Here is a 13,010-nt window from a genome sequence, read left to right on the forward strand (position 1 = left end):
CCGTCTTTACGGTGAAAGATACTTAGAACATCCATTAATGCTTAAGAATACGGGGGAGGAATTCAATACCATCACCATGACTGGAGAAATAATATTAGACAAACTTATGGGGCTAAAGGCAGATAAGTCCCCTGGCCCTGATGGCTTGCATCCGAGAATCCGAAAAGAAGTAGCTACAGAGATGGTGGATGCATTGGTTGTCATTTTCCAAAAATCCTTGGATTCTGGAGAAGTACCGGTGGATTGGAAAACTGCAAATGTGACACCACTATTCAAAAAATGAGGGAGGGGAAAAGCAGGTAACTATAGGTTGATTAGCCTAACATCTTTGCAGACAACACAAATAGGTGGAAAGGCAAGTTGCGAGAGGGATATAAACAGTAGGCAAAGAGATATTGGGCGGGATTCTCCGACCCCCCCTGCCAGGTAGGGGAATCGCTGGAGGGGGGGGCGGCGTGAATCCCACCCCGCTGCTCCGACGCTGGCTGCCGAATTCGCTGGCGCCGGTTTTCGGGCGGGGCCATTGGCAGCGGCCCCCCCGGCAATTCTCCGGGCCCCGATGGGCCAAGCAGCCATCCGTTTTCGGCCAGTCCCGCCGGCGTGAAATGGACATGGTCCATCACAGCGGGACCTGGCTAGAAGGCCATCTACCGGAGTCCTCAGGGGGGTGGGGGAGGATCCAACCCCGGGGGGGGGTGTGGGGGGGGGGGCACGGTGGCCTGGCCTGCGATCGGGGGCCACCGATCTGCGGGTGAGCTTGTGCTGTGGGGGCACTCTTTCCCTCCGCGCTGGCCTCTGTAGGGCTCTGCCATGACCGGTGCGGTTCTGCGCATGCGCGGGACCTTGGCGGCCCTTCTGCACTGGTTGGCGCGGCACCAACCCCTCCGCCGCCGGCCTAGCCCCCGGAAGTGCGGAGGATTCCGCAACTTGTGGGTGGCCCGACGCCGGAGTGGTTCGCGCCATTCTTGGTGTCAGTGTTGGGCCATCCCGTCGATTGAGGGAGAATCCCGCCCATTGATAGGTTAAGTAAGTGAGCAATAAGTTGACAAATGGAGTATAATGTGGGAAAATGTGAAGTTGATCATTTTGGAATGGAGAACAAAAGAACAGAGTATTATTTAAATGGAGAAAAACTGCAGAAAGCTGCAGCACAAAGGAATTTGGGGTACTTGTGCGCAAAACACAGAAAGACAACACACAGTTGCAGCAGGTGTCAGGAAAGGTAATGGAACGTTGGCCCTTACTTCCAGGGGATTGCAGTACAAGAGTAGGGACGTCGTGTTGTAACTGTACAAGGTATTGGTGAGAGCACATCTGGAGCACCGTGAGTAGCTTTGGTCCCTTTATTTAAGGATATATATTGGGCTGGATTCTTCCGCCCCACCAACTGCATGATTGCCAAGGGCGGGACGCGGACCATGTAAAGGTCCATTGACATCGGGCAAGAATTTCCAGTCGCACAGCCAGAGAATCCCACCTATTATTTCAATGGAGGTGGTTCAGAGAAGGTTCACTGGGATGATACCCCGGTATGAAGGGGTTGTCTTATGAGCAAAGGTTAGGACTCACCTCACTGGAAGTTAAAAGAATGAGAGATGATAACACTGGAACATAGAGGATTCTTAAGGGGCTTGGCAGGGTAAATGCTGAGAGGATGTTTCCTCTCATGGGAGAGTGTAAGACCAGACGTCAGTTTCAATTAAAGACTGAGATGAGGAGGAATTTCTTCTCTAAGAGGGTTGTGAGTCTTTGGAACTCCTTGACACAGAGAGCTGTGGGGGTAGAATCCTTGTGTATATTTAAGGCTGAGATAGATAGACCTTGATCAGTAAGGGAATCAAGGGTTACGGGGATAGGGCAGGAAAGTGGAATGTGGAATAATGTGAGGAATGTTGGATCAGCCATGATCCTATTGAATGGTGGAGCAGGCTCGAGGGGCCGAATGGCCTACTCCTGTTCCTATTTCTTATGGTCTTGTGGCCTTAAAAGTCTCCTCTCCTGTTCCTGTATTGTTTACCTTAACAAAAGACCTCTTTATTATTTTTTAACTTCCAGGAAATATTTTCTCTCTTACTCATCAATCATTGTGAAGTACTTGTCAGAATTAAGTCCTCTATTACATAAATACCTTTGAAGATAAAGGAAAACAAGATCACTGTCAATATTTGCAACACCTTTCCTTATTCCTCTGGCTCGCTGGAGACAGGAAGAAAATTGATAAGTTGCTTCCCTTCATCTTTGGAAGACATAGCGGCATCTTTACCATTCTGAGTTCATTAACTAATGATGCATCCGCTTGAAACGTACATAGTGAGAAACAAAAGTACTAATGCAGCGATGTACCGATTATAATGTTTTTACACCAACGGGAGTATGATCTATGGTGCCTTGTTTAGCAGATCAACCTAGTCTAAATGACTATTCTTGATGTGTGAGCTTAAACAGTGAGTGTTAGTAAGCAATTCATCAAGTTGGCCCTAGCCCTGTCATCGCCTAACATTCACAGATGTGCACTTTGAGATGAAGTCTCTGGGGAGAAGTCATAAGCTGAAACTATGTTGGATTTTTCTCCTTCCTTTCCAAAGACCAACGATGGTGCCCCGCCACCGTTCTGGCTGAAATCGACACAGGAGAGCAAACAAAGCTGGAAACTACCTGCTCTGTGTGGCTTAGCTCCACATCAAGTGGTGTAAATACCCTTTGAGTCTACTGAAGCCAAAAACAAGTACAAGCTTTATATGAAGTATCATACAATTGTACTTAAGACATATAACAGCATGCATCAAATACCAATCTAACCTTATTGTGTACATGCACATGTTGAAATAAAACACTAAATATTACAAATACCATGCACAATGAACAACAGTTAAACTTTTTTTTTCTCCCTTCTTTTTAAATCCCAAATGTTGGCAGGACATTGAAGGGAAAAATAAAGTCATGCTCCAAGTATTTTCGACAGGAAGTAGCACAATTTAAAACAGGCAGACTAAATTAGGAGCCGCGAGAAGGTGATATTCACCAGATATAAAGTGCAAGGGAAAAATAGAATAGCTCCTATTATTCATGAATTGTATTTGCATACATAAACATGAACTTGATGGGCAGGGAATGATTGGTTGCTCTGTCAAGCTTATCCCATTGCCGGAGCACTTGTGGCAGATATTTCCAAATCACCACCCCTACCTCCTCCAACTCCACAACCAGACAATCTGCTGGGAGACGCAAAGCAAAAACAGAGGGAAAAAACACTGCCCAATAAGGAAAAGAGAATCTGGAAAATTCCTCTCCAAACAGCCTCCCACCTCTGTCCTTTCAGTCCTTTGAAACAAGTCAAGAGTATTACATATGCGTATCCTTGATGTGATGCAATCTCTGTCTGGCCCAAGGGCAATTGGCATATATTCTGATCTTTTATTGGTTGCTGAACTGTATTCACATGCTGTGAGTAATGCCAATATCAATTCGCCATTTGCATTTTGGCCCATTTTTCTCCGTTTGTGCTCGTTGTATTTTGCAGCCTTGTCACCAAACATATTTAGTGTATTAGCACTAAGAAGCTATGGGACAGCGAAGAATATCAGAAAGACAATGAACTTTAGTACTTGGGAAGACTTTGTGATACTATTAGGATGAGGTTAGAATGCATACAACCATCTGACACCAATATTTTAATTTGGAATGTTGTTTGAATGGTGGCCTGTTTGTGTTGCCTTGTGGAAACATTGGAGGTGCATTGGGAGCATAGCAGGTAGCAGGGAAGGGAGGCATAGTCAAGCAATGTGAACGTGATGAAGGTCTGCAGGAAGTGATCAATATTCTAATGGTAATTCATGAAGGCCCCGCCCTCTTGACCTTGCCCCTTGCCTGAAGTGTGGTGATCCTCAGGTTAAATCACCACCAGTCAGCTCTTCCCCTCAAAGGTGAAAGCAGCCTATGGTCATCTGGGATTATGGTGAATTTACTTTTACATTTATTTAATAATAATAATTTTAATAAGAATAATAAAGGACCAATCTGAAGATGTAATGCGAAGGAGTTGAGAGCTTGGAAGGAAAGAAGAACTTCAAGAATGGATTGGAGATGGGCAAAAGCTGTGCCACATTCCCAGACGGTGTGCAGTGGGCGCATACTTATCTGGTCAAGCGAGGTGAGTAAAGTTGATGGAGTAGAAATTCTCGTGGTTGACGGATACGTCTGATTGATTTGGGGTGCCAGATTATCATGTGTGTGTAGCCGATGACACCCGGTACATATCGGAAGCCAGCCAGAGCTTCAAATTTGAGTACTCAGTCATTCTGGCTGGGGAACATTGTAGATAGAGTCAGCATAATGTCCACCCCTGGCAAACAAGTCATCAGTCACCTGTCTTGTGTATCTGTGGGGTGTCACCTGGGAGATCTTGGATATGTCTCCAGCAGAGGAGGAAGGATCCGGATACAACACCGTTGAGGCGGCTGCAACTTTTATAGTCACTGGTAACGCTAGGCCACCAGATCAAGCAGTCAGCAGGTCTTCTTTTAGGAGGTCGCAGGTGTCTACCACGAGCCTCTTAAGACATTGTTCAGACATATCACGGAAGCTTAATCACTGCCTGCACAGCCTGGAGGAAAGATCCATCCTCCTAACAAATGTGAATGAATTTCTGTCTCTCCTTATCTTGCACATAGTGCCTCCTGTGGACTGCAGACCTCTGACACTCCTCGCTCTGCTGCACCCCACTCTGCTGCCCACCAAATTGTCCGATGCCTAATCCGAGTCAGTCATGGTGCGAGGGGAGAGAAAAGCAGGAAAATTGTCAGTGCTCGGTAAGCCAGCTCCAATCTTCCAGCTTTCAGGTTTAACTGAACCATGTTAGGCTGCTTACGCGCAACCCCCTTGTGAGAGGCATGTTACCATTAGCATATGCTCACTGCTCAATTGGAACGATATTTCAACGGATTTTTAAATTTACCAGTGCATCCTGGAGGTTTCTGTGCTTCCGGAAACTTGCCAGCGAGAGAAATGTGAGAACGTAGCAGCAATTGAACCCATGTTAGGGAATTGGTGCAATAAAGGGGGAAATTCTAACCCAGCCAGTCATCAGAAAGCTGACCATATTGTGTGTAAGGCTGGTTTGACACTCTCAATTTTATTCACCATTGAAGTGAACAGAAAGTAATGTTGGGTCAATCTAAAACCAAGATCCACCCAATTTCGTGGGCACCCCGGCAGGCAAGTTATATTAAAATGACTCTTAGGATTTTAGTGTCAGAGGAAAGCTGACAAAACCTACCCGCTAAAGTTCGATTGGAGCTCTTAAATTCATTGCTTCAATTTCCTCCCACCCAAAGTGATGCACCTGCAGCCATAATATTTTATTTGAATGTGATGCAGCTCAAAACACTGATCCAGACACAAGACATGTTTGAAAGGACAAAATCTGGATTTTCCAATTCAGGCGCATGTGGCATAAATATTTTAGCTACTCGCCTAACATTTGCCTGCACAATAATAGCTACTGTATTTAGAAAACATAATTGATCACACAAAGGATGCAATCTAGAGGTGAATATAATTTATCATTATGCTTTATTTAAATCCCAGTGACACTGCTGGATAAATTAAGTTCTGTGAACATTATTGTGTACTGTAGGTCTGAACAGGCTAACGTGCTGCGAGAACCAGATTTACAGGTGGACGGGCTCCTCTCATATTGGTGCTTAATAAATCATGAAGAAATTTGTGCTGTGGCAAAAAATGTATTTACATTAGGAGTTTGCCTGATATGAGATTTGTGCATAAATGGAATTGACTGTGTACATTCAGATACTGATTATCATTTTGTTTACTGTCGTATTAGAAACAAGAAAAGGTTAATCACAGAGGAAACTAAAACCTGAATGGTCTGTTGTGGTTACTTGAGCCATTGGAGCATTTAGGCAACCTTGAAAGAGGTAGCACTTTGTCTAATTGGACAATGTTCCAGTACAGGGCAATGGAACACTTGCATCATAGACTATCTTTGGCTGTTTTCATTAACCTTCAAAAGGGCATGGTAAAGAAAATAATCACACCAGCACGCAGCAGCACATTAGGGAAACTACATAGATGCAATGTAAAAAGAGCCAAAGCAATAAATAGAGCTGTTTCCCTGTCAGCTCCAGTATGTCAGTGAAAATTATATGAAACAGGCTGAGCGTCTGAAGCATGATCATTTCCGACTGCACACAAGTTAATTCTGCATGTTATTCGGTAATGAAGACGTGCGTTTACTTCGTTTTAGCAAAGTGTAAAAACAAATCTCTCGACATGCCTGTGAATAATAAATGAACCTTCCATTCTGTGCAGTTTTTTTTTTAAAAGCTCTAAAGCTCAACAGAAATAATGCAACAGCTAAGTGCAATCTTCCAAGTGTGATGTCACCTTGCAGATGACTGGAATCAGAAAGGCAGACACGGAAATAGGACAGCAGATGATCCAGCATCTTTCATTAAATGTTGTGAATATAGCCGTTGCCACAGAGGGGGGTGCCTTTGAATGATACTGAACAAGCCGTTTCCAGATAATGACTATGGGTCATTCAAATGGATGGGAGCTAACTTGTGAGGAAGTGCTCCTATTATCTTGAAATGAAATCCAGAAAACAAATTTAAAACAACACCAAATTGTATTCATGTGCTTGGTCTAATGGTAGAACATCTTTCAGGTAACCTATAAAAGTCTCGCAAGCAATTTCTGTATTTCTAATCTCCACCCACACTAATTCTACTTGCTGCTCCTCTGAGCTCACATCCTTTTCCACTATTCTGCCAGGACTTCTGCTCCTCATTTTCCATTCTGCTCGACTTTTCAAAACGTTGCATATCCTGGAATATTTATTTCCCAAACATGGCCATCTTTTTTCTCCGCAGCCCTGCGCCGACATTGTGTTTGGCGCTGGGGCGTGGAATCGAAGTTCCCGACCAAATCAAGCCTGGTGCCACTCCGGCGATTCTTTGGGCCCCGGAGAATCGCTTTTCCGTGAATTACGCCGCGCGGCTGGGGGGGCCAATGCCAGAGGCCCTCCCAGCGATACTCCGCTCCCGACCGGCTGAGTTCCCGGCGGTGTGGAACTAATGTGGTATGGCCGGTCGGGACTCAGTCCGCGGCCGCCCTGGTGGGGGATGGGGGAATCGAGCACCGGGGGAGGGGGGCCTTATGGGCGGCCGGGGTCGCGATCGGGCCGGTCCGATGCAGCAGCATACGGCCGAATCGGGGGGGCCTAGCTTGTGCGTGTTGGTCCGCAGTCCGAGTCGGTCATGACGCATGGCACGGCTGCTGGAGGCCACCGCCGCGCGCATGCGTGGACTCGAAACTGGAAGTGCGGGAGCCCGTATCCGCAGCCAAAACTGCGTGAAGCTCCCCGGGTCCCTGCTAGCCCCTGCAGGTAAGTGAAGAACCTTTTATTTTTTGCAGGAACCTGGGGAGTGAAACAACAGCATTTTAACGTCGGCGTGGGGACATAGCCCCATTTTGGGAGAATCTAGTACAGGAAGTCCCACCTCAGCGAGCTGCTGGCCTATCAGAACCACTGGCCACTGTGGGTACTGCACTTGGGGCTTGATAAGGTGAGTCACGCTGGAACCAGCTGGGTCGGTGAGTCAGTGAGTGGATCACCTGGGAGCAAAGCTGGCAGGCATTGGCGAGGAGGGTAACTTTGCAGGGTGGGGGTGAGAATGAGGACTGGATTACATTTTGGAGGTCCTGGGGAAGGAACAAACCAAGGTATGTACAACTCTTATTGGTGGGCCCAAGGAGTCCATTAAAGACCACCCCATTGATCTATTGGGCTGGGTGTTTGGTGATGACATTTCCCACTGCAGGTTGAATCCCAGTGGTATTAGGATGAGGCCCTTATATGTGAGAATTAATTGCCCATTTAAGGGCCTCAATTGGGCCACTGGCATGCAGGCTACCCGGCATCAGCCTGCAGCTGGTAAAATTGCATTGGGGCAGTGGTAGGCGGGTAGGCGGGTGGCGGCTTCATGTTGGATTTATGTGCCATCCCTCTCTCGCAAACCCGCCTTCAACCCTGTTGGAGGGGGAGCATAAAATCCAGCCCTAGATCACTTTGATGGTGATTAGATCCGAAACATGTATCTCTATTTGTGCCATGTATCTTATTAGGAATACTTCATGCGTTCATATAAAGAATCTACAATTCTTAAAAATATTACTATTCCTTCCATGGACCTTTTTCACTGATGCACAACTACTGTTAAACTCTCTGTCCTTTCCTGCCCAGTCTGTCTTGCTTCACCCAACTTTTCTCTTTCGATTTCTAAATCACCCTTCATCTGACATCTTCACCCACACCTCTTACAACCCTCGGCTAACACTCTCTTAGCTTAAAGCCCTATTCATAGCCATAGTTATGTAATGAGCAAGAACAATGATTCCAGTCTGGTTTCAATGGAACCAATCCTAATGGAACAGTTCCCTCTTCCCCGGTGCTGGTGCAAGTGCCCCATGAATCACCACCCTTCAGTCCCGCGTTTAATTCTCTAATATACCTTTTGACACATGGCTCAGGTAAACAGGTAACAACCCAGAAATGGCAACTTTTGAGGTTCTGAATTATCATTTTGGACTCTGACTCCTCAAACAGTCTTAGTGAAACAGCATTCTTAGTTCTACCCATGTCATTGATTCCTCCATGACAAGCTACTGGGTCCTCCCACCCCCAGTGGGTCTCCAAATGTGAAGAGATGCCTTTAACCTTGATACCTGGCAGACAACACAACCTTTGGAACTCCTGGTTGGCCCTGTGAGAATAGTATTTATTCCCCTGACTATATTGCTCCTTATTACCACCACATTCATTTTCATTTCCGCCATTTGAATGGTTTCCTGTACCATGGTCAGTTTGCTTATCGACCCCACAGTCCGTGTTTTCATCCATACAGGCAGCAAGTACTCTGTAGCTGTCGGTCAAATGTCAAGCGGTGAGGCTCCACCATTACCACCCGATAGATCCTCGTATCTGCCTGACTTGCTGTCACACCTTCCTTCCCTGACCATTGACCAGCTCTACATCCCATTGACGTATCATCAAAATTTAAAGTATGAAGGAGGCTACTTGCCCAATTTATCCACGCTGGCCGACAAGTGACCATCCAGCCCAATCCCACTGTCCAGCTATTGCTCCATAGCCTTGTAGATTGCGGTCCAATATCGGAATTCCTTGCATCCGCACGGCGGTGGCCTCAAGCGGTCGCACCAAACGCGATGGCGGACTCAGCCGGCGGACTGGATGAGGAAAGAAGGTCCCAACGATCGGCCCCGCGCCGCTACATATAACACGCCCGATCGCTGCCCCGGCAGCCCATAAGGCCCCCCCAGGGTACTTGATCCCCCTGCCCCCCACTAGGGCATCCATGGACTGAGTCCGCAGCCGCTACTTGAGTTTCCCGACCGGCTAGACGTGGTTAGAACAATGCCGTCGGGAACTCGGCCAGTTTTGCCTGGAAAATCGCTGGGAGGCGAGCGCACGAAGGAGGCACCGGGCACGATTCCCACGTGAACATCGATTCTCTGCCCCCGCGCCAAATGCAATTTCAACACGGAGCTGCAGAGAATCTAGCGGATATTTATCCAATTCTTTTAAAGGATTTAATTGCTCCATTGATGTTCACTTTTCAAAAGATTTTATTCTATATATCAATGAAAAAGAACCTTCTATTGTCTAGAATGACCTGAACCTTGTTAAACTCTGATTCATGTCTTCCAGTTTTAAAATCACAGTTTAAGTTAAATCGTTTGCTTATGTCGGAATGTGTTGGGCTATCAATATTTTAAATAGGTAATTTCTCCTCACGACTTTCTTTACTTCAGTGAAAACAGATTTAGTTCTATATCTTAACTCAAAGCCCCAATTCAGCCTCATTAATCTTACTTTCTCAACGCATTAAAGTTCTGCCGAAGAGAAAGGGAACGAGAAAGGAAAGCTCCCAAACATGGTTGAGGGATCACGATGCTTAATTAAAACAGATCCAGTCCTTCCAATGGTGGCAGCATGCAAAATTTATGCTGTCTGCTCATCTACAAGATTGTAATGTGCAGCCCAGTGCTAAACGCATTGTTAAATGACTGCATGTCTCAACAGCGGGCCTGGGTTCAAGCAAGACTAGCACCATTTAAAGTTAGCCTGCAAATCTTAAAGCAATTCTATATCTCTTAAAGGGACAGTTCATTCTGGCTGCAGGTGCTGTTGGAAGTGGTCAGGGAAGACATTCTGAGCAAGGACAGTGACTAATGGTGCAACATGGAGACAGTAGGCTCCAGGGTTCTCAGACGCAACACAGGAGGCCATGGACCAGGGGGTAAACAGGAGGAGAGATGTGCTCTATACACTGTGCCAGAAGACCATCCAGACAAACTCTGAGAAAGTAGTGGGAGCACATAACTGTTTCAGTCAGTGGAGCAATCTAGCCCTGAGGGCCTGCTTGCAGTTGCGCAAGAAGCTTAATGACCTTGCAAGAGACATCAAGGTCAGTGAACATCTTCAAACACGATAAGCTGGATTCTCTGTTTGGGAGACTTTGTTCTCCCACAGAGGTTAATTCTGCCAGTTTTACGATCCCATTGTGGTCGTAAAGCAGAATGCAATTCCGTATTCCTTGCCATGCAAATTTATGCATGGTGTGGAATACAAGGGGAGTCCCAAGGAATTCTGATATCGGGCCGCAATCTTGAATGGGTGACCCGATAGTGGAGTCCCGCAGCTGGCATCCCCCCACCATAAATCGGCCATGACTCCCCTCCAGACCGGACCACAGAGCAGCCACGAACCCCCCCCTCCCCCCCCAGACTGCACAGCAGCCCCCCACTCTCAGATTGCCTGGATGCCCCCCCACCCCCAAGACCTGACCCGCTCCCCCTCACAGACCCTGTAATAGGGGGACCCCTCAAGGGACCCCTGTAATAGGGGGAACCTTCCCAGGGATCCCTGTAAGTGGAGGGACCCCACCCAGGAACCTCTGTAACAAGGCGACCCCCCCCCCCCCCACAGGGACCACTGCCTAAAGGAACTCCCTCCACAGACCATGCCCACAGACAGACCCCCCCACAGTGCAGTGAAATCACATGCTTGAGTGATTAGAATACATGTAGTACAATTTACTTCTCTTTAAGGTGGGCAATTGGGATTTCACCATTTAGGCCACTGAAGCATGAAGGGATATGAATGGATCAAAGCGGAAGACGTTTTTTTACAAGCTGCCAATCATAAAGCACTACTTGAAAGCCATGAATGGATTGCAGACATTGAATCTGTGGGAACCAGATGCAGGCACAGCTGCTGACTTTCGGAAAATGGACACGTGTAGCTGCAAGATAAGTAGTACAGCTATAATGCTTCCCACAGCCCCTGTCTGGCTGCTCTCGAGCTTCCAGACAGTTGTCTCTTTTCTGGGGGGGGTGGGGGTGGTGGTGTCAGTGTGTGGGTAGGGGGTCTGTGTGTGCACTATGGTGAAACCTGAAGTCCTCCCAAAGCTGTGAGCTTAACCTGCCTACTTCCCTTTGGAAAGAGAGAGTAAAATATTTTCCTTTTTTGGAAAATAGAGCATATGGGACCTTCCTCGGTGGACAGCGAATGAGGAGATGTTGCAACAACCACCTGCTTCAGCCTTGTGGCGGAGAACCTGTCCCAAACATGCTCCTCCCCCACCCCTCCCCCATCCCTACCTGCCCCCCTCCCCCCCATGATCAGCTTGTCCTCACCTCTGTCACTTCTGCTCAGTGTTCCCGTCATGTTGCCATCCAAAAGGAAAACAAACTACTCCAACCGTGACTGGGAGCAAGAGGCCGGAGCAAAATCTTTGAAGTTCGGATCAAGCCTTCAGCACGCACGGCACCACTCCCTGTAGACTTCAGCAATTTTCAATAACTTTGCAAACCGTCCTACATTTCTGCTGAGCCAGCACTATTTACCAGAAATCAACCAGTAAACTAACCTGGAAAATAATCGACAGTTCCTTTAAATAGTGCGGGTGAGGCTGGGGCATCCTTTCTGTTGCATGCCTAGCCCCACAAGATGAAGGGAGGGCTTTAGCTGGAATGTTCAGGTCAAAAATGGCACCAATAACGTTAAATCAGCATTACACGCTGATTGACATCACAATCTGTGGCAAAAGACCTTTTTTTAGAAAAGCCGGCAGGCCCTTTAAAACAGGAACAGTTACTCTGAAATCTCTCGGCCTCGATGTATGTGGGAACAGTTTGCCCCTGAAGTGCATCTGGTGTTAGCATGAATGCTAGACACGTTCCAACGTTTTGCAATCAGTTTATATTTGTGCACTCACTTCAGGTGCTGTTCAGACTGCCACCAGCTGTAAAGTCATACGGGAAATTTCAGCTGCAGTACAGCCAGTGTCAAAATGGGCGTAAAATAATTGTTGTCCATTTTTTCAGGTGCCGTCTGTTGCCAAGAAAATCATTCTTAGTGTTTAAATTAGTTCTTGGCATCTCTTCAGAATAGATATTGACCTCCACATCTGTTACAGATTCCTAAGACAATTTGACTGGATCTGGAATTTATCCACAGCCTTTATTTGTGAAGAATTAATTTAGCACATCTGTCATTTCCTGACCCTGCATATTATGTCTACCCAACATATCCCTTACAGGGCCAATTTGGTCAGTACCACTCTGGCTACTTCGTGCTCCAGACTATTATCTGATTTAGCTTGTCCTCTTATTCTTTCCAGTACTCATTTCAGTGTTTCACTGAAGCTCATTCCTATTTTAACCGTTCATTACTTTTATATCGCTTGCGTTACACTGAGCAATAGTTCTCCTTACCGCTCAATTAGCAGCACCATTTCCACATGACTGTTGACAAAAATGTTAGGCCAGTCCAACTCCAGATGCAATTTGAATGAATTGTAATTAGATGAGCATGTACGATGGTAACACGCACTGGGGCCATCAGAAGGGCAGGAGAGGATGTGCCTCGCAGAGACTCACCAGTGCATCTTGGATCAGGGTGG

Source organism: Scyliorhinus torazame, chromosome 3 (assembly GCF_047496885.1).
Source record: "Scyliorhinus torazame isolate Kashiwa2021f chromosome 3, sScyTor2.1, whole genome shotgun sequence".
Lineage (NCBI taxonomy): Eukaryota > Metazoa > Chordata > Chondrichthyes > Carcharhiniformes > Scyliorhinidae > Scyliorhinus > Scyliorhinus torazame.